Consider the following 21,258-nt stretch of genomic DNA (forward strand, 5'->3'; position numbering starts at 1 on the left):
CCTCTGTATCCACCCTCATCTTCCCACAAGGAAAGGGGTTGTACCAGATTCAAGGTAGGGTTGGTTAGGCAATCAGGTCACCAAGATTGGCAAGAGATTTAACCTTAGGGACACCTGAGGTATGGCTGGGACAGGCACAGGATGCATACGACAATGTGCCAACAATGTATGTGCATGCCCTTTTGAGTGTGCGCACGTTCCAGTATATGGCCGTGAGTTTTAAGTAAGAGAGGACTCTCTCCTGCAGCTTCAGGACTTGGGGGCTGGTGTCTCCACCTTCCCTTCACCCCCTCATGTTTGCAGTGTGACTACCTTCCTGCTACCAGATCCTTGTACAGGGCTCATTCTGAATAAGGGTATACAGTGCCCCCTTGAACTTGAAGAAGTTCCTTCATTGTTTTTTATTTGGAAAGTTACAATGGTGTAGTTGTACTATAATTTATTCAGTCATTTCTCGGTTTATGAACATTGAAGTCTTTTTCTTTTTCTTTTTCCTTTTCCTTTTTTTTTTTTGGCTACTTCAAACAATGATATAGGGGCACCTGGGTGGGTCAGTTATGAGTCCGGCTCTTGATCTCAGCTCAGGTTTTTTTTTTTAAAGACTTTATTTATTTATTTAACAGAGAGAGAGAGAGAGAGAGAAAGAGAAAGAGAACGCACAAGCAGAGGGAGCAGCAGGCAGAGGGAGAGCAAGAAGCAGGCCCCCTGCTGAGCAGGAGCCCGATGCGGGGCTGGATCCCAGGACCTCAAGATCATGACCTGAGCCGAAGGCAGACTCTTAACCGACTGAGCCACCCAGGCGCCCCTGTCAGTTTGCATAAATATTGCTCATACACATTTTACACTTGCGGCCAGAAAACTTAGTGTGTTTCACTTAATATACTTTTCTATTTATAGTCTACTTATATATATATATATTTTTTAAAGATTTATTTATTTTAGAGAGAGAGCATAAGCAGGGGGAGGGGCAGAGGGAGAGGGATAGAATCTGAAGCAGACTCCCCACTGAGCGTGAAGCCTGACACCCGGCTCAATCTCACAACACTGAGATCATGACCTGAGCCAAAATCAAGAGTTGGATACCTAACTGACTGCGCCACCCATGTGCCCCATCAGCTCAGGTCTTGATCTCAGGGTCACACTGGGGGTGGAGCCTACTTAAACAAACAAACGACCCATGCTATAGTGAACATTTTTACATATTTCATTATGCACTGGTACTCTTATATCTATAACTTGAATTCCTTAAAGTTGGATTATTAGGTCAATGTGTATGTATATCTATAATTTTAATAGATTTTTCTAGATAATACTCCAAATATGTTTTAGTAATTCACATTTCTACCGGCCTTGTATATAAATGCTTATTCCCCCACACCCTCACCAGCGCTGCAGTTTCCATCTTTCTGCTATGTTGCCCATCTAATGTGTTAAATAATTGTATCTCATCATTGTTTTATATTGCATTTCTCTAATGGCAGTCAGCAAGGCAAGTTGGTTGTGTTTCCATACAATAATAGTCCACTTGCATTTCCTGTTTGACAAATTGCCTTTATATCCTTTCTCCTTTTTTTTCCTTAAATCTAATCAATTGGTGGGCAGTCTTGTATATTAGGGCTGTTAATTCTTGTGTTATAGGTGTTGTAACTATTTTCTTTTTTTTTAAAGATTTTATTTATTTATTTGACAGACAGAGACAGTGAGAGCAGGAACACAAGCAGGGGGAGTGGGAGAGGGAGAAGCAGGCCTCCCGCTGAGCAGGGAGCCCGATGCGGGACTTGATCCCAGGACCCCGGGATCATGACCCCGGGATCATGACCCGAGCCGAAGGCAGACGCTCCACGACTGAGCCACCCAGGCGCCCGTAACTATTTTCTTTCAGTCTTTTATCTTTTAATTTTACTGAAGGCATCTTTCACCATATTTTAAATTTTAATATAATCAAATCTGCTTAAAAAATTTTTTTTAAAGTTTTATTTAGTTAAGTAACCTCTACCCTCAACATGGGGCTCGAACTCATGACCCCAAGATCAAGAATCACATGCTCTTCACAGTGAGGCAGCCAGGTGCCCCTCAAATCTGCCTTTCTGGCGTGTCTTCTCAGTACAGAGGCTGGCCTGGGCAGGTCTCCAGTGCCCTGAGGTTATACGAATAGTCAACATTTCTCATTTTTAAAATACATTTAAATCGCTAGTCCACTTGGATTTGACTTTTAAACATAAGTACGGAGAAGCCTTTCAGTCTCTCTGCACCTTGGCTTCCTCTGTTGTAACACGGGCGTAGTGAGGATCAGAGAAAACCTGACTTGGAGCGTGGCTACTCAGTGACTGGTTAGGATTAGAATTAGAGCTAGAACCCCGCCCTGTGGCCTAGAGTTCCTTCGCCCGTCGGTGCCGAGGCTGGTGGCGCGGCTGCTGCTCAGTCCTCAAGCCCACGTGGAAGGCAGAGAGGGTGAGGCCACTACTCTCCCCTCCGGGTTCTGGGGCCTGGTGCGTCTCGTCGGCAGGGCAAACCCCACTGGAGCGGCACGGAGCCAGGGAGGGGGGTGCTGGATGCGAGGGGTGGGCCTTCCAGAGGGATGTGTGTCTAAGTGATTGGGCAATTGAGGGTCCCCTGGGCGGCAGTGGGACTGGAACTCACGCTGCGTCTGGGGGGCTCCGGAGGAAGTCAGGTGACCGTCTTCTGGTCCAGGGCGAACTCCCTCTGTTAAAACACTGGAAGAACTGGAACTGCAGTCAGCGGGGGAAGTGAGGGTGCAGGACTGCTGGGACGCCTTCCAGAGGTTCCTGTCGGCTCCTGCAGCCGCCTATTCCAGGGAACCAATCGGAGAGCTTCAAGAGGGAACGCAGGACGTAAAAGAAATCCTGGGGGCTCCGAAGCATTGGAGGCTGGTGCCGCTGCTCCCTGCTGCTCGGGGCTGGGGAGTGAACTCCTTAGCTGGCGCTTGGAGGTCTCACGCACTGGTTCGGCTCCAGCCAGGTTGCTGAGCATGCGTGCGTCATCATCCATGTTCAGTTTCATCAATTATCCCAATAAGGCCCTTTGTAACTATTTCTTTCCCGGTTTAGAATCCGATCCAAGACCACACACTGAATTGCATTTCACTGACATCTTCTCTTTAGTCGCTTTTAAACTGGACACTTCCTTAACCTTTCTTTTTTTATTTCATGACGTAGACTTTTTTTTTTTAAAGGAGTTCAAATTAGATCTTGACATTTTAAAGTAGTATTGGTCGCTCGTGGAGTAAAATATCCCTCAATTGGGTTTTTCTCACGTTTTCTCCTGATTAGATTCAGGTTATGTATTTTGGGCGGAAAGATGCAGAGGGATGCTGGGGCCATCTCTGTGCTCTGTATCAGAAACACATGAGGGTGGTTTCTCCGAGGATAGGGGATGTCACCTTTGATCACTGGGTACGGTGGTGGATTCTAAGTGTCTTCACTATAAAGTTGCTGTTTCTTCCCTTTGTAATTAATAAGTAATCTATGGAGAGATATCTTGAGACTTTGTAAATATCTTGTTTCTCATCAAACTTTCACCCACTAGTTTTAGCATTCATTGATGGTTTTCCAACTTCATTATTCCTTCTAGCTGACATTTTACTGGAAAGAAGAACTTGTCCTTGTCCTTCTTACGGATGGATGGATGGATAGATGGATGGATGGATATTAGTACGAATTCATGGATTCTTATTTCAGTTATGGGTTATTTTCCATTCTATCATCACTTATTTTGTTGTTCAAATTGTCCCAGATTTGACCAATGGGTGTGGTATGGTTCGTCAGCCTACTATTATCTCACTTATTTATTCACAGGGACACCCATAACCTTTTTCCAACTTGTGAACTTGCAATTTTTTCTGACCTAGAGTCAAAATTTTAAAGCTAGAGATGTCATTTTGCCTTGCCCTGACCCCTTTATTTTATATATGAGAACTCTGACCTCAGAGAACTTAGGGCATTTGTTCTAGGACAATGGCTTGTTAGAGGCCGAGCTTGAACTGGAACCCAGGTACCTGGCTCTTATTCCAGAGCTTTTCCCAGAACATTTCCGGTCTCTTTGTCATCAAGGACCTTCTGTCATCACAGCTCTTCAGGCCACTGGAATTATCAATAGCCTGTGCGGGGAGGGCATCAGGAACTGATGGTTCCAGGGTCACTGACAAGAGTTCTCAGATTTCCTGGGCATTTCCCCAAACCCTTAACCTTGACCAGAGGAGAAGAGGGTCCTTACAGTCTGTGGAACTTCTATTATCATTGTGTTGAGCAGTTTCCCAGGGCCTTAGGGTTGCCAAGAGATGACAGAAGTACCTGTTTCTCAGTTTATAACTTGCTGGTAGGTTTTGGTGTGACAGGTTGGATATCTGTGGTCGGCTTGCTCAGCATCCCTCCCTTCTTCCTTTGGTGCTATCCCTACAATTTTGGAGGGGGAGACTAGTTCCCTATTCCTAGCCCACATGATCTGGGACTGGCCAGTCAGGCCATCATGGTAATTAATTAAGGAATGGGCTCATGACCCCAGCTGGGCCTCCGACGGTCATCCCTGGCACTTTGGCTCAAACTATTAGAAAACAAGGGCTTTCTTTTCACTGCAAATAGGTAGCAGCAGAGAACTAAGTAACATAGGGTTTCTGGGACTATTTTTGCTGCCGTGTCAAAAGAACCCGCCCGAAAAATGAAGCTAACTCAGAAAACAGGAAAACAGAGCTGAGACATACAGAGACAGAATGAGTGCTGATTGACATCAACTGAATCCTAAACCCACTGAGCCATCGCCTCACAGATATTTTTACTTGAGCTCCAAATAAATCAGTGTTTTGCCTAAGCTGATTTAAGTTAGGTTTCCGTCACTTGTTGTGAAAGTGAGTGAGTTTCCCTTCGTGCTTAGCACCCTTCCTCCAGAGTTTCAGACCCTCAAGGGGATGAAGTGGACCCAGGCAGCATCTCCTGGCCGAGGTGTCCAAGGGACCCCAGAGGCACTACTCTTCTGACCGGTTGGGCATCCTGCCGGGTACCCACTGTAGGCCATAAGGATATCACTTCCCCGAGTCTTAGGCTCTCCCCCTGTTATTCTTCTCCTCTTGCTTCGTTCTGTAGTTTCCAGCGCACACTTGTGTGTGCGAGCGTTCGTATCCCCTTTGCTCCTACCTTGCTGGATTATCTTAAGGATCAAATGGGATGATGTAGGCACAGGGCCCAGCTCAGTGCCTGGCACTTACAGCAAACCCTCTTTCCCTTTCCCATCCCTCCTCCGGATTCAGGATGTGATTTAAGAATCTGTGATGTATTCCAATTTTCAATGTCCTGGATAAATAATGGGGAGTTGGAGCAGAGTTGCCAGAAAGTTGCACTAGTTTTAATTAATTTTATCTGTTTAGAGTGAGATACCTCAAAGTCATTGACTAAACCTATGTCACATATCTTTATGCAAATCGGTATTTTTCTTTGGAGCTGACAGCCTAAGTCCTTGTTTTGTTCCACGATGCGGCAGCAGAGGCAAAATGTGCCATGTTTTGTCAAGTGATGGCTGACAGTTCTCCAAATGTCACGGTGGGTGAGGCATTTCACATGGGGGAGAGCTCCAGGGTTGAGTATGGCCAGTAAGCAGCTACAAGCCTGGTTTTAGTCTCTTCATTTTACAATACATTTATTTTTCTTTATCAAAGTTATAAAATAATTCATACTTACAAGTCAAACAATAGAATATATAAAAAAGTACTGTTCTTAATCCTCACTCTCTGAAGTAAACAATGCAAGCAGATTCATGTGTATCCTGACACATATTTTCCATACACAGTTTTCTACACATACACATTTCCCCACATTTTCTTTTTCTTTTTTTTTTAAGATTTTATTTATTTATTTGACAGAGAGAGACACAGCAAGAGAGGGAACATAAGCAGGGGGGAGTGGGAGAGGGAGAAGCAGGCTTCCCGCCGAGCAGGGAGCCCGATGCGGGGCTCGATCCCAGGACGCTAGGATCATGACCTGAGCCGAAGGCAGATGCCCAGCCATCTGAGCCACCCAGGCGCCCCCCCACATTTTCTACATATAAACATATATAAACATATATATATAAAGGCTACCTCTTTTAATTTTTAAATACAAAGATCATACTCTGTAACCTGCTTTTTTTTAACTTAATAATCACAGATCTCTTTTTAAGTTAATGTATGTAGCTATAACTCATTGTTCTTCATGGTTGCATTGTTTTCTTTAAAAATTTTTTATTTCATTTAAAGTCAATTAATTAACATATAGTGTATTGTTAGTTTCAGAGGTAGAGGTCAGTGATTCATCAGTTGCATATAACACACAGTGCTCATTTACAACACATGCCCTCCTTAATGCTGTCACCCAATCATCACTTCCCCCCACCCATCCCCCCTCCAGAAACCCTCAGTTTGTTTCCTAGAGTTTTTTGTTTTTTTTTTAAAGATTTTTATTTATTTATTTGACAGAGAGAGAGACACAGTGAGAGAGGGAACACAAGCAGGGGGAGTGGCAGAGTGAGAAGCAGGCTTCTGGCGGAGCAGGGAGCCTGATGCGGGGCTCGATCCCAGGATGCTGGGATCATGACCTGAGCCGAAGGCAGATGCCCAGCCATCTGAGCCACCCAGGCACCCCTGTTTCCTAGAGTTAAGAGTTTCTTATAGTATGTCTCCCTCTCTGATTTTGTCTTATTTTATTTTTACCTCCCTTCCCCTATGATCATTTGTTTTGTTTCTTCAATCCTACATATGAGTGAGATCATATAATTGTCTTTCTCTGATTGACTTATTTCACTTAGCAGAATACCCTCCAGTTCCATCCACATTGTTGCAAATGGTAAGATTTCTTTTTTTTATGGCTGAGTAATATTCCATTGTGTGTGTATATATGTGTATGTATATATATACCACATCTTTATCTATTCATCTGTTGATGGATGTCTGGGCTCTTCCCATAGTTTGGCTATAGTGGACATTGCTGCTGTAAACATTGGGGTGCAGGAGACCCTTCGGATCACTACATTTGTATCTTTGGGGTAAATACCCAGTAGTATGGTTGCATTGTTTTCTATTGTATGGATGTACCGTCATTTATTTAACTAATCTATTTTTTTAAAGATTTTATTTATTTATTTATTTATTTGAGAGAGAGAGAGAGAGCACAGCAGGGGAGGGGCAGAGGGAGAAGCAGACTCCCTGCTGAGCAGGGAGCCCAATGCAGGACTTGATCCCAGGACCCTGGGATCATGACCTGAGCAGAAGGCAGACGCTTAACTGACTGAGCCACCCAGATGCCCCTTTAACTAACCTATTAATAGGTTTTACAACAGCTTTTTGCTGTTACATATAATGCAGAAATAAATAGCTTTGGGAATATATTTATATTCAAGGAAACATTTGGCTGTTAACTTTTGGCCCATGAGCTACATGTGAGGGAAACTTACTGTATCAACATTGACTCAGTGTGTCCGTCTGTCCACCGCACAAGACAGCATCCTCACTCACTTTCCCAAGGCAGTGTGCTTAACAGAGCACTGTTTGAAAAACACCATTCTGTGAGTGCAGAACTTGGACTCCGATGTAAGACCAGACTCCATGTCTTCCTCCAGACATGACCTGGAGCAGTGATTTCTCTGTTCCTTTCCTTCGCCCTGCCCTCAGCATTCCGGCCACCTCTATAGTCAGTGACAAGATGCTATTGGAGTCAAAGGTCTTTGAAGTCCAGATAAATGAGATAATCAATCTCTGCTCTCCAGGGATACAGGGCAGAGTCTGTGCCTTCTGAATGGACTTACCAGTGCTGTCTATAGGGTAAGTACTTAATTAATATGAAATAAGAACAATAAATCCAGAGGCGGAAGTGATCCCTTTGAAGTTCAGGTCAACTCTGAGCCATCTGAGAAGAATGAATGGAATGGATAATTGAAATTCATAGATAATCCCAAAGCTCATTCTAATACGGTCAGGCTCTTTACCTATTAAACCCTTGCTCAGAATTGCTAAAATAAATCCCTTCCTGTGTTTATTTTTTTCATTTTTGTGAGGCAAGTAAAATTGAGCAGTGAAATGACCATCAGGAATGTGAAAGGAGAAAGAATCAGAGTCCTGAGTGAGACATTCATAGATGTCTCATAGGCAACTTCTGAATCACAAAGTGTCAAGTCTGCCAAAAGGCCTAGCTAGTGATGGACACAGAGACCTAGGCATGGGAGCCCCCCAGGGCTCCTCCAAACCTGGGTGGGGTGAGAGTCAGGCTCTGGGAGAAGAGGTAAGATGACTCTCAGTCTATGGCCACCCAGAGATGCCCCAGCTTTGCTTTTGAGGTTAGTCATGGATGTCAGCCTTTAGGATGGACATCAGTGTTTCTTTCCATGGGAGGGTCTAGGTGCATTTTAGTTAAAAGGAGTGATCTCATCACATCCCTAAGGAAGATGGAAAAAGAACGCACTGTGTGGAGGGGGATGGAGGTCTGGGCAGCGAGGGGTGGCAGTGGTTGGTGGTCAGGGCACCCGGGTCTGCACCTGGCTTTGCCACAAGCTAATGGCGTGACTCCAGCACCTTGGCATTGGTTTTCTCCATCACAGTTCCTCTCTCTTTAAAATGAAGGGGTTGAAATGTAGGATTCTAAGATTGGGCCATCTCTGACTCTGGAAGCAGCCCCATAAGCCTGAAGAATTTCACACTGTCACTCCATAGGGGGGTTTCAGCAGGAAGGGGGGACAGATGGCTTTCTCTGGAACGGGTTCAGAAATGTGGTGTGTGATGTACGGCGTGAGTGAAGCGTGGTGCCCTTTAAACACAGCTTCACCCCAGGAGAGCTCTGCACTCCACTGCGCTGTCTGGCTTTCATTCACATTCCAGCGTCACTCCGGGCATGCGCAGCACTCACGGGCGGGCTTGTGCACTGGAACACACATGCACACACACACACCAGCTCTGACACACACTCGATGACTCATGAACTGACAGGAGCATGACACACATGGGCTGATTCATCAGGGACATTTACACACACAGGCTCACACTCACTGTGACGTGTAGATGTGCCTGAGCCACTGTGACAGTCACTCCCCCAGGAGCCTGAGTTGACTATCACACAAGCGTCTGCAAATGATTTGCGTTCTTGGCTCCTTGGAACTGCCTGTTCTTTGTCTTACTGTTCACTGTTCAACCCTCTCCTTCCCTTCCACCCCCTACTTGGCTGCTTTTGGTCTCTTGCTCCAATGCTCCAAGGCCAGTTCCCTGGACCGAACCCCACAATCTCCAAAGGTCTTTTCCAAGTCTGAGGCTCTTTGTTTCTGATCACTCCTTAGCTATGCTGAATCCTTTCCCCATGGGGTCCCCTCCCCTCCCTGACCTGGGCCTCTCTTCCTGACTTCCTCAGAGGGTCTTGGCTCAAGGGTCTCCAATATCTGGGCCTTTGGAGCCAGTGCCCTTCCCTAGATGAGGGGAACCAAGGGCTGGTTACATGATAGAACATGCCGGCACCTTCTGGAGTGTGGTCTCCAGCATCTCTGAGCACATGCCTTCTCTTCCCAGCAGTCCAGGTGGAGGGAAGCGTTGGGATGTCCCGAGAACCCAGCTCTAGGAGTTGAGCAGGAGCAGCTGTTTCTGAAGGTGCAGAGAAGAGAAGATGCTGCACATCCAAAAGCAGATGATGGGCTGTAGGCCTTGGCTCTTTCCAGGTGCCTACCCCAGAGTGGGAACAGGCCAGGGGTGGGGAGAGATTGCAGAAGAAGGAGGGGCTCACTGAGCACCACGGTCTGTGTGGGGTTGTCCCTGACCTGCCTTCACCTGAATGCGGCTGCTGGCCATGGTTCTAACAGGAACACAGGGGAACCAGTCCTGGTGCTTGCAGGAGTAGAGCGGTCTCTCCCTGGTGGGTCCTTCAAAAACGAGAGGGAGTATAGCAGAGTCTGGTGACCAGGCCAGGAGCAGGATGCTCAGGCACTTATTCAAGCCTTTAATATCTACGTGCTGCTGGGCATGTCGCTCGTCACTGTAAGCGTCTGCTTCTTTGGCTGTTAAGGTGCCCTAAAAGCACTCCTCTTTCTGCTCCAAAGATGTGGTCCTGGGGAATCCGGTCAGATTCTGGACACGACTGTGCTTGGACAAATTCCTCTCTCCAGGAGAGAAGACGTTTGGGGCCTTCCTCGAGGATTGCACCTCCATGGCTCTGCTCTGAGAGAGTTCACATCTAAGTACGTGCTAGTTCAGTGATGTTGAGAACCAAGGGGCCCTGTGTGCCTAGAAGCATGGAAACTCTTGACTAGCTACTTATAGCTGAGGGTTGAAATGCCCCCTTTCAACTCTGAAATTTTAAGGATCTAGTCAGCCTTGAGAGCATTTCCCTCTGTTTCTGTGTGAGAACTTAACTCTGACCACATTCTAGCCATCTGAAGTCCTAGAATCTGGAAGGAACTACCTTGCCTTAGTTGCCGACAGAGTCTACCTCAAGCCTGTACCCCTTGAATATTGTCTGGGCCCCTCCCCACTTCAACACTGGAAAAGGCCTGAGCAAAGCTAGTAAGAGAGATTTCCCTGTTAACTACTTCCTTGCAACTGATTTGCTGACTTTGGATTTAAAGTTATTTTGCCTAGAAGAGCTAAGATTATCTTGGAGATACCCTGGCAGGCTAAGCAGGTCCCAGCCTGTTTCTGCCAAGACCCCAAACCCTAAAGGGGAGAAGCTCTAAGATGAAGAAGACAGAATTGATCTGAAGATGCCATGTTGCGCTTTCAATAGAAGTATCTGGAAGTTTCCTCACAAATTCTTTTTTTTTTCTTTAAAGATTTTATTTATTTATTTGACAGAGAGAGACAGCGAGAGAGGGAACACAAGCAGGGGGAGTTGGGGAGGGAGAAGCAGACTTCCTGCTGAACAGGGAGCCTGATGCGGAGCTTGATCCCAGGTCCCTGGGATCATGACCTGAGCCGAAGGCAGACGCCCAACAACTGAGCCACCCAGGCGCCCCTCCTCACAAATTCTTAATCCTCTGGGTATAATCTTCCAGAGGACAGGGGACGAATGGCAGAGACTGGAAAGACCACCCAATATTTAAATATGCATTGATGTGAAGGAGGACCAATTTCCCGTAACCCAGAAAATGATCCACAGTATAACATGTTGTTTGCACCTCTGTCCCAGATAAATTTGATGTATGGAAACCTAACATGATGTTTATTGAACTCTCAGTTAAATATTTAACTTATATAGCACTTACTATGTGCCCGGCACTGCCTCTGTTCTCCTCTCTCGGCTCTACAGAGAGATGCGTCTACAAGAGAGAAGCTGGGGCCCTTTCCCTAACTGCCTTCCATCGGCTCCAGGGGAGTCCTGCGGAGTCATTGTTCTCCCAGCCCCAGCTCCTGGGCCTCTTTTGGCAAGGGCCCTGCGGCTTTTCTTATTTACCCATTAACAATTAAGCTCTAGGCATTTAACATATAAACACAGAAAACATCAGCATAATTACAGCAAAGTTTCAAAAGCTCTTTGGCAAGGAAGGGCCTGAATATTTACTTAACAAAAGAATTCCTGACTTCAGTCTTTAATAAAGAATTTACAATAAGATTTAACTAGCCAGCTTCTCTAGTAAATTAAAAACATTCTTTTATTCACGAGGAATATGATTTGTGCTTTAACACATTGTGACTCACACACAACTTCTCGAGAGAACACTCACAACGTTTTCTGAGAGTTCTGTTGCCCACGTTATCCTTCCAATAGTTCTCACTTGTTGAGAGGGGCTCTTCCTGAGCAGAGATAGATGGTGTGTGCGAGTGTGTGTGCGAGTGTGTGTGTGAGTGTGTGTGTGTCCACGCCTTTGGGCCTGAAATTCTATCACTAGAGACTCTTCCCTTTGTTTTTAAGCTGTCTTTTACACTTGGACTTCTTTTATGACCCACGAAGAGTGTTTGTTCAGAGTAATGACTTTTCATTGAGTATTTCTTCTGTGATTAAGCCAGTCCGTGAAAGCCCAGGGCCCTTGGGAAGGGGAGGGAAGAAGGGGAGAAAACACGAGTGGGTTTATTAGAGACAGGAGGGACAGTCACTTGTTCATTTGTCTGTTTTTTGAGTCATCCACAATGATTCTTTTTTTTTCACAATGATTCTTTTTTTTTAAAAGATTTTATTTATTTATTTGAGAGAGAATGAGAGATAGAGAGCACGAGAGGGAAGAGGTTCAGAGGGAGAAGCAGACTCCCTGCTGAGCGGGGAGCCCGATGTGGGACTCGATCCCGGGACTCCAGGATCATGACCTGAGCCGAAGGCAGTCGCTTAACCAACTGAGCCACCCAGGCATCCTCTCCTTGGATATTCTACCCTGAACACATTCCTCTCCTTCCCCCTGAGGTTGTACCTAACCTGAATTTGTGTTTCTAGTTTCCCAGGCCTGTTTTTTTATGCTATGTGTATATATCCGTTAACAATACATAACATTGTTTTGCATGTTTTCAAACTTTATATAAATGGTGTCATTTTACAACTGGCATTTACATTACATTTTTTTTTAAAGACTTTATTTTTAAGTAATCTCTTTACCCAATGTGGGGCTCGAACTCACAATCTCAAGATCAAGAGTCAGCACACTATACTGGCTGAACCAGTCAGGCTCCCTGCATTCTTCATTCTATCTTTGAGATTTTATCTATTTCAATTTCACATAGTTCTAAGTTCATTTATTTAAAGTAGCATATCATGAAATAACACTTAAAACAATGTATAGTATTCTATTGTATGAATAATACATCATCTATTAATTCTCTAGCTTCTAAAAATATTTTACTATTACAGACAATGCTGCAATTAGCTTTCTTGGATATATCCTTTTTCTTTCTTTTTTTTCCTCCTATGAGAATTTTAGAAGGAGCATTGCTGGGGGGAAGAGCAGCCCGTTTTTAGCTTCATCTTGTGAAATTCCACTCCAAAGAGTGTATTCCTACCAGTAAATGAGAGTCCTACTGCATCCTCCCAATATGATCAAAAATAGTCAGACAAATGACTTTTTGGTTATTTTAATTTCATTCTCGGATTACTAGGGAAGGTGAACATCTTTATAGTTTTTGTTTGTTTCTTTTGTGAATTTCCTATTTACTTTTGTCCACTTTGATATTTGTTCATCTGGTTTTTTCTTTTTTTAAAGATTTTATTTATTTATTTGATAGAGAGAGACACAGGGAGGGAGGGAACACAAGCAGGGGGAGTGGGAGAGGGAGAAGCAGTCTCCCCATGGGACCCCGGGATCATGACCTGAGCTGAAGGTGGACGCTTAACGACTGAGCCACCCAGGCAGCCCATTTGGCTTTTTCTGATTGATTTTTTTTTTTATTTTAAGAATTAACAGTAAAATTGACTTTTTTGGGAGGGTTTGCAGTTCTGAGTTTTAGCACATATATAAATTGTAACTGTCAGAACAATAGGCGTAGAGAACAGTTTCATTACCCCAAGAAACTACCAGAATACTTTAAATGATGATTTAATTTCTTTGCTAGGTATAGGACTATTTGGTTATCTATCTTTTCTTAGGTAAGGTTTGGTAATTTGTGGCTTTCAAGGAATTGGTTCATTCTAAGTTGTGAAATTTCTTTGTGTTGAGTTGTTCATAGTATTTTCTTATTATTCCTTTAATGTCTGTGGGGTCTATAGTGAGAACCTCTCTTTCATTCCAGATATTAGTAATTTGTGTCCTCTCTCCCACCACCCTCCCCGTTTGTTGTTGGTCTAGCCAGAGATTTATCAAGTTAATTTGAAATTTTTAAAGAATCAGCTTTTAGTTTCATCATTGATGTTCTCTATGGGTTTTGTTTTTAATTTTATTGGTTTCTTTCTGGTCTTTATTCTTTCCTTCCTTTTGATTGTTTTGAGTTCACTTTGCTTTTCTTTTTCTAGGTTCTTAAGGTAAAAGCTTAGAATATTGACTTGAGGTCTTTCTTTGTTTCAAATATAAGCATTTAATAGTACACATTTCCCTCTAAGCACTGCTTTAGCTGCATCCCACAGATGCTGATATGTTGTATTCTTATTCAGGTCTGAGTATTTTCTAATTTCCCTTGAGACTTCCTCTTTGACTCATGGATTATTATGTTGTTTGATTTCCAAGTATTTGGAGGTTTTCCAGTTATCTTTCTGTTATTGATTGCTAGTTTAATTCCATTACATACTTTGTATGATTTCAAGTCTATTACATTTATTAAGGTTTGTTTTATGACTCTGGATAAAATCTATCATAGTGAATGTTCTGTGTGCATTTGTGAAGATTGTATATTTTGTTCCTGTTGTATGGAGTGTTCTATAAATATCAATCGGATCCAGTTGGTAGATGGAATAGTTCAGTTCTTCTGTATATTTACTAATTTTCTGTTGGCTTGTTCTATCAGTTACTGAGAGAGGAATGTTGAAGTCCCCAGCTGTAACTGTTGATTTGTCTCATTCTTTCAATTCTATCAGTGTTGCTGCATGTATTTTAAAGCTCTTTTGTTAGGGGCAGGCACATTTAAAATTGTTGTCTTCTTGGTGAATTGACTTTTGTTATTATGTTTTGCCCTTTTTATGTCCAGAAATTATCCTTGCTATGCAGTCTCTTTTCTTTAATATTAATATAGCCACTTTAGCTTTCTTTTGATTAGTGTTTGCATGGTGTATCTTTTTCCATTCTTTTACTTTTAACCTACCTGTCTTATAAAATTATAGATGGCAAATAGTTGGATGTTGTTGTTTGCTTTTAAATGTAATCTGACAATCCCTGTCTTTTAGACAATTTTTATTTCATCCAAATATTGATACATTTAAAATTAGGCCTATATTTTTAATTTTGTACCCCATTTTATCTGTTAAGTTTTAAACTGTATCTCTGCATAGTTTTAAAAAAAATGCAGTGGTTGCTCCAGGGATTATAATATATATACTTAATATTTTACAGTCTACTAAGAATTAATATTTTATTACTTCATATAGAATGTAGAAAACTGACCACCATATAGGTCCTTATACCCTATGACCTTCACTGTGTAGTTGTTATATGCATTATATATACATACACCAAAAATTTAGTGCACCTTGTTGTCTTTTTGCTTTCAATTGTCCTGCATATTTTAAAGAACTTAAGAATAGTCTATTATATTTAACCATATATATTTTAAAGGTTTTACTTATTTATTTGACAGAGAGAGAGACACAGTGAGAGAGGGAACACAAGCAGGGGGAGTGGGAGAGGGAGAAGCAGGCTTCCCGTGGAGCAGGGAGCCCTATGCGGGGCTTGATCCCAGGGCCCTGGGATCATGACCTGAGCCGAAGGCAGATGCCTAATGACTGAGCCACCCAGCCGCCCCATATTTAACCATATTTTTATCATTTTTGTTTCTCTTTCTTCATTCCTGATGTCTTAAGTTTCTTTTAGGTATCGTTTTTCTTCCATCTGAAGAACTTTCTTTAGCATTTATTGTAGAACAAATCTGCTGATGACAAGTTCTCTTAGTTTTCTTTTATTTGAGAATGTCTTTATTTCACTCATTTTTAAAGAATAATTTCACTGGATATAGAAATCTTTTTCTTTTAATTAAGGTAAAATTCACATAATATATAATTCTCCATTTTAATAATTTTATTTATTTATTTTTAAATTTTTATTTATTTATTTGAGCAAGAGAGTGTCCAAGAGAGAGCACAAGCAGGGAAGAGGAGCCTAGGAAGAGGGAGAAGCAGACTCCTCGCTGAGCTGGGAGTCTGACGCAGGGCTTGATCCCAGGACCCCAGCCGAAGGCATATGCCCAACCGACTGAGCAACTCAGGTGTCCCCATTTTAATCATTTTAAAGTGTGCAATTCAGTGGTTTTTAGTACATTCATTATGTGCAACCATCACTACTTATCTAACTGCAGAGTATTCACATCACTCCCAAAGGAAACCTCATACCTATTAAGTAAGCAGTTACTCTTATTTCTTCCTCCCCCCAGCCCTTGGCAACCACTAATCTGCTTTCAATCTCTATGGATTTGCTTATTCTCGACATTTCATATAAATGGAATCATACAATATGTGACCTTTTATGTTTGGCTTCCTTCACTTAGCCTCATGTTTTGAAGGTTCATCCACATTGTACCATGTATCAGTACTTAATTCTTTTCTATGATTGAATAATGTTCCATTGTATGGATATATCACATTTTGTTTATCCATTCATCACTTCACAGACATTTGGGTTGTTTTCACTTTGGGGCTGGCATGAATAATGCTGCTATGAACATTCATGTACAAGTTTTTGTTTGAACACCTGTTTTCAATTTTCTTGGATATATAACTAGGAATGGAATTGCTAGGTCGTATATAATCCTATGTCTAACTTTTTGAAGAACTGCCAAACTGTTTTCCACAGTGGCTGCACCATTTTACATTCCCACTAGCAATGTAGGAGGGTTCCAATTTTCCCATACCCTAACCAACACTTGTTATTTTCTGTTTATTTTATTTTATTTTGGCCATCCTAATGGGTATGAAGCAGAATTTCATTGTGTTTTTTTAATTTGCATTTTCCTAATATCTAATGATATTGAGCATTTTTCATGTGTTTTCTGGCCATTTAAAATCTTCTTTGGAGAAATATCTGTTCAAATTTTTCACCCATTTTGAATTGGGTTGTTTGTCTTTTTGTTGTTGAGTTATAACGGTTCTTTCTATATCTTAGATACTAGATACGTGATATATAAGTATTTTCTCCCATTCTGTAGGTTGTCTTTTCATTTTCTTGATAGTGTCTTTTATTTATTTGTTTGTTTGTTTGTTTGTTTTTAAGTAAGCTCTACACCTTACATGGGGCTTGAATTCATGACCCTGAAATTAAGTGTCACATGGTCTGCTGACTGAGCCAGCCAGGTGCCCCTTGATAGTGTCTTTAATGTACAAAAGTTTCAAATGTTGATAAAATCTAATTTATGTATTTTTAATTTTGTTGCTTGTGCTCTTTGTGTCATCTATAAGACTCCATTACCATATCTAAGATCATAGAGATTTACACTTACGTTTTATTCTAAGAGATTTATTGTTTTAGGTCTTATATTTAGATCTTTGATCCATTTTGAGTTGATTTTTTCATATGGTATAATAGAAAGGCCCAACTTCATTCTTTAGCATCTGGTTATCTAGTTGTTCCCATAACATTTGTTGAAGACTATTCTTCCCCATTGAATGGTCTTGACACTCTTGTCAAAAGTGAATTGACCTGGTGCACCTGGGTGGCTCAGTCGATTGAGTGTCTGACTCTTGATTTTGGGTGGGGTTATGATCTCAAGGTCCTGAGATCAAGCACCCCCTCCCCCGCTTCCCCTTGGGCTGTGCGCTCAGCATGGAGTCCACTTAGGATTCTCTCTCTCCTCTCCTTCTGCCCCTCCCCCTGCTCATGTGCTCACTCTGTTTCTCTTTTTCTCTAAAATAAATAAAAGAGGGGCGCCTGGGTGGCTCAGTTGGTTAAGCGACTGCCTTCGGCTCAGGTCATGATCCTGGAGTTCCAGGATCGAGTCCCGCATCGGGCTCCCTGCTCAGCAGGGAGTCTGCTTCTCCCTCTAACCCTCTCTCCCCTCATGTGCGCTCTCTCTCTCTCATTCTCTCTCTCAAATAGAAAAAAAAAACGTAAAAAAAATAAATAAAATAAATAAAAGAATAAAATCTAAAAAAAAAAGTGAATTGACTCTACATATATGGGTTTATTTCTGGACTCTCGGTTTTATTCCTTTGATCTTATATGTTTATACTTATGCCAGTACCACACTATTTTGATTACTGTACCTTTATAGTAAGTTTTGAAATCAGCAGGTATGAGTCCTCCAACTTTGCTCCTCTTTTTCAAAATTGATTTGGTGATTAGGGCTCCCTTGCAATTCTATATGATATTTAGGATCAGTTTGTCCATTTCTGCCAAAAACAGTTGGTATTTTGATAGGGACTGCATTGAATTAGGTGTAGAATTCTCAGTTCACAGATGTTTTCCTTTTTAGCAATTGAAAAATGTTGTTCCTTCTCCTGGCCTCCATGGTTTCTGATGAGAAATCTGTAGTCATTCAAATTAGAGATCAACAAACAATGGGAATTTTCACCACATTCTGGAGACCACAGCCTCTCTGTGTTCCTCTCAGTTTTGGCACCTGCCAATATCATGCCTTTGCATTGTTATTGCCTAGGGGCTGGAGTGGGAGAGCACAAAATAAGAGGAAAAAAAATGGGGCAGTGCTTCTGACCCTTAGTAGTTTCCTTTCCCCTTTTTTAGCCCAGAGAAAGAAAGTTTGTCTTGCAGCTCTTTCTGTCCTCATCTAGTATGTACTTGTGGGTTTCAGGCTTCCTTCCAGTCAAGTGATACTGAAGGGAAAAAAAAAATGGTAACCTCACCACTAGTTGGGTAGAACTTTGAGTTCTAGTATCCTCCAGTTGACTTGTTACCATTTACTTTCCAGTGTCCTCAGATAGCTAGTTGCTCCATAGAGTCTGCGTAGGATTCACTGTTACATTCAATGGGAGAGACAAGATGGGGCATGCTTATTCCATCTTGCTGAAACTGGAGACTCTCTTAAATTGATCTTTAAGAGGTCCTTATAAAATGTGGATATTCATTTCTTTGTCATTATGCATGCTGCATGTATCTTCTTGTCCTTAGCTTGTCTTTACATTTTTAGAAGTTATCTCATTTAAACTACAGTTTTAGATTTTATTGTAGTCAAATTATCAATCTTTTCCCCTATGCATTAGGCTTTATATTTTAATGAAGTATTCTTTTTAAAACTGAGGTCATAAAGGTATCCTCTAATATTTTCTCTTTTTTCCTCTTACATTTTCTTCTAAAAGTTTTAAATTTTTCTCTTTTCATATTTATATCTTTTGAACACCTGGAATTTATGTTTTTTTATGTGGTGTGCATAGTCATCTAATTTTTTTCTAGGTGAATAACAAGTGCCCTAGTACCATTTACCAAATAATCCCTTCTCTTCCTACTTATGTTTAGGGATATCTCCTCTGTCATTTATCAAATTTCCAAAGATACGTGGGTTTGGAGGCTCCTTATTCTATGGTGTGTTTGTCTATTACTCTTCAATTATCTTGTTGAATTAACTATTAAGGATTTAAAAGGGGTCTTGGCATCCATAGGGCAAGTTCTCTTATCTTGCTCTTCAAAATTGTCTTAGCTTTTCTTGACATGTGATCTTTTATGTGAATTTTGGGATGAGCTTGTCAAGTTATAAGAAAAAAGTCGTTGGGATTTTGGTTGGAATTGCATTGGATCAATATATTAATATTGGTATTATTGATACCTTTATAAGATTGAACTTTCTGTCTGTAAACATGATATAGCTATCCATTGATTCAAGTCTCTTTCTAGGTTCTTTAAAAATATTTTGTAATTTTCTTCAGAAAGCATATCTTTCATGAGATTTATCCCTGGATACTGGATTATTTTTGTTGTGAATAGTATACTTTTTCTTTTTTTCTTTTTTCTTTTTTTTAGGATTTTATTTTTAAGTAATCTCTACAACCAATGTGGGGCTCGAACTTACAACCCTAAGATCAAAAGTCATGTGCTCTACCAACTGAGCCAGCCAGGCACCCCATTAGTATGTTTTTTCTATCAGATTTCCTTGCTGAGCTTTAATATTAGTTATAATAGTTTATCAGGTTTTTTTTTTTTAGATTTTCTATATAGTAACATATGATCTGCAAATAAGCAGAGTTTTGTCTCCCCAAACTTCAATTCTTATACCTCTTCTTTTTTTCCTCATTTATTGTATAGGTTAGGACCTTCAGTACAGTGTTGAGTAGAAGCACAAGCATCTTCGTCTCATTCTTGACTTTAATGGTAATGCTTTTAAGTTTTACTACAGAAGGGACTTGAACACTAAGATTGATGACTTTTGTCAGGTTCAGGACGTTGACTTCTGTCCCTATTTTCTTTTAAAGTTATGAATGAGTTTGAATTTCCTTAACTCTTCATTAGGAAAATTAAAACATACACAAAAGTAGGCAGACCAGTATAATAAACTTTTGTCCACCCATTACACAGCCTCAATAGCTGCTAGCTCATGGTCAGTCATGTTCTATCTGTACCTTTGCTAACTTTTCCCCATTTGGTATCATTTGAAACAAATGCTAGACATTACATCATGTTATCTGTAAATATTTCAGTCTGAATCCCTAAAAGATAGTAATTCTTAAAAAAAAACTATAGTACCATGATCAAACAAATTTAACAATAGTTCTTTCTCATTATTAACTATATTTTCCATGTTTAAATATCCAGTTATATGAGCATTGAATTTTAGTAAATATCTTTTCTGAATCTGTTGTGTTAAGTTTTTTCCTTTAATCTGTTAAAGTAGTGTACTTTTATAGATTTTCTTATGTTGAACCATTCTATTCTTGAATTACTAAGATAAACATAACTAGGTCATGCTTTATTTTATATATACATATATATAATATATATATATATGTATATATCCCTGAATTTAATTTGCTAGTGTTTTATCTAGAGGCTCTGCATCTATGGTCATAAATGATATTGCTTTATAATATTTTTGTTTATTCTCCTTATTGAGTTTTGGTATTAAAATTTAGATTCTTATAAAGTGAGTTGGCAGATGTATTTGTTAGGGTAAAAGCTAAATCCCTATAATCAAAACACCATTCAAATCCCGTTGCTTAAATAAGATGAAAATACATTTCTCATTTATAGTCTGGACGTGAATGGTTGAGGCTGGTGGGGCAGTTCTGCTCCATGTAGTCATTTGGAGGCCCAAGGTTATTCCAATTGGTGTCTCTGTTTTCTCCCAAGGTGCTTGTCTTCATCTACATGGCCAAAGGTGTCTCTGCTGTATGTCTGTGTTCTATCCATAGAAGGGAAAGGGGAAAATAGAGAAAGTGGAGGGCAAACAATTTACTTTTAGTAAGTATTATGTTCCCCCAAATTCATATGTTGAAGTCCTAACCCCTACATTTCAGAATGTGACCTTCATTTGGAAATAAATTAGTTAAGATGAAGTAATACTGGAGTAGGGTGGGCCTCTAATCTAATATGATAATTGTCCTTATAAAAAGGGGAAATTTAGACATCGACACACCAAAGGGAGAATGCCAGGTGAACATGAAGACAGAGATTGGCCATGGAATACCACAGATTTCCAGCAAAGTATAGGAAGCTAGGAGAGAGTGATAAAACAGGTATTTTCTCGTGTAATTCTCAGAAAGAACCACACCTGATGACACCTTGATCTTGGACTTCTATTCTCCTTCT

This window comes from Eumetopias jubatus, unplaced genomic scaffold (genome assembly GCF_037043125.1).
Source record: "Eumetopias jubatus isolate StellerSeaLion01/CBP00866 unplaced genomic scaffold, mEumJub1_p1.0 scaffold_2, whole genome shotgun sequence".
NCBI lineage: Eukaryota > Metazoa > Chordata > Mammalia > Carnivora > Otariidae > Eumetopias > Eumetopias jubatus.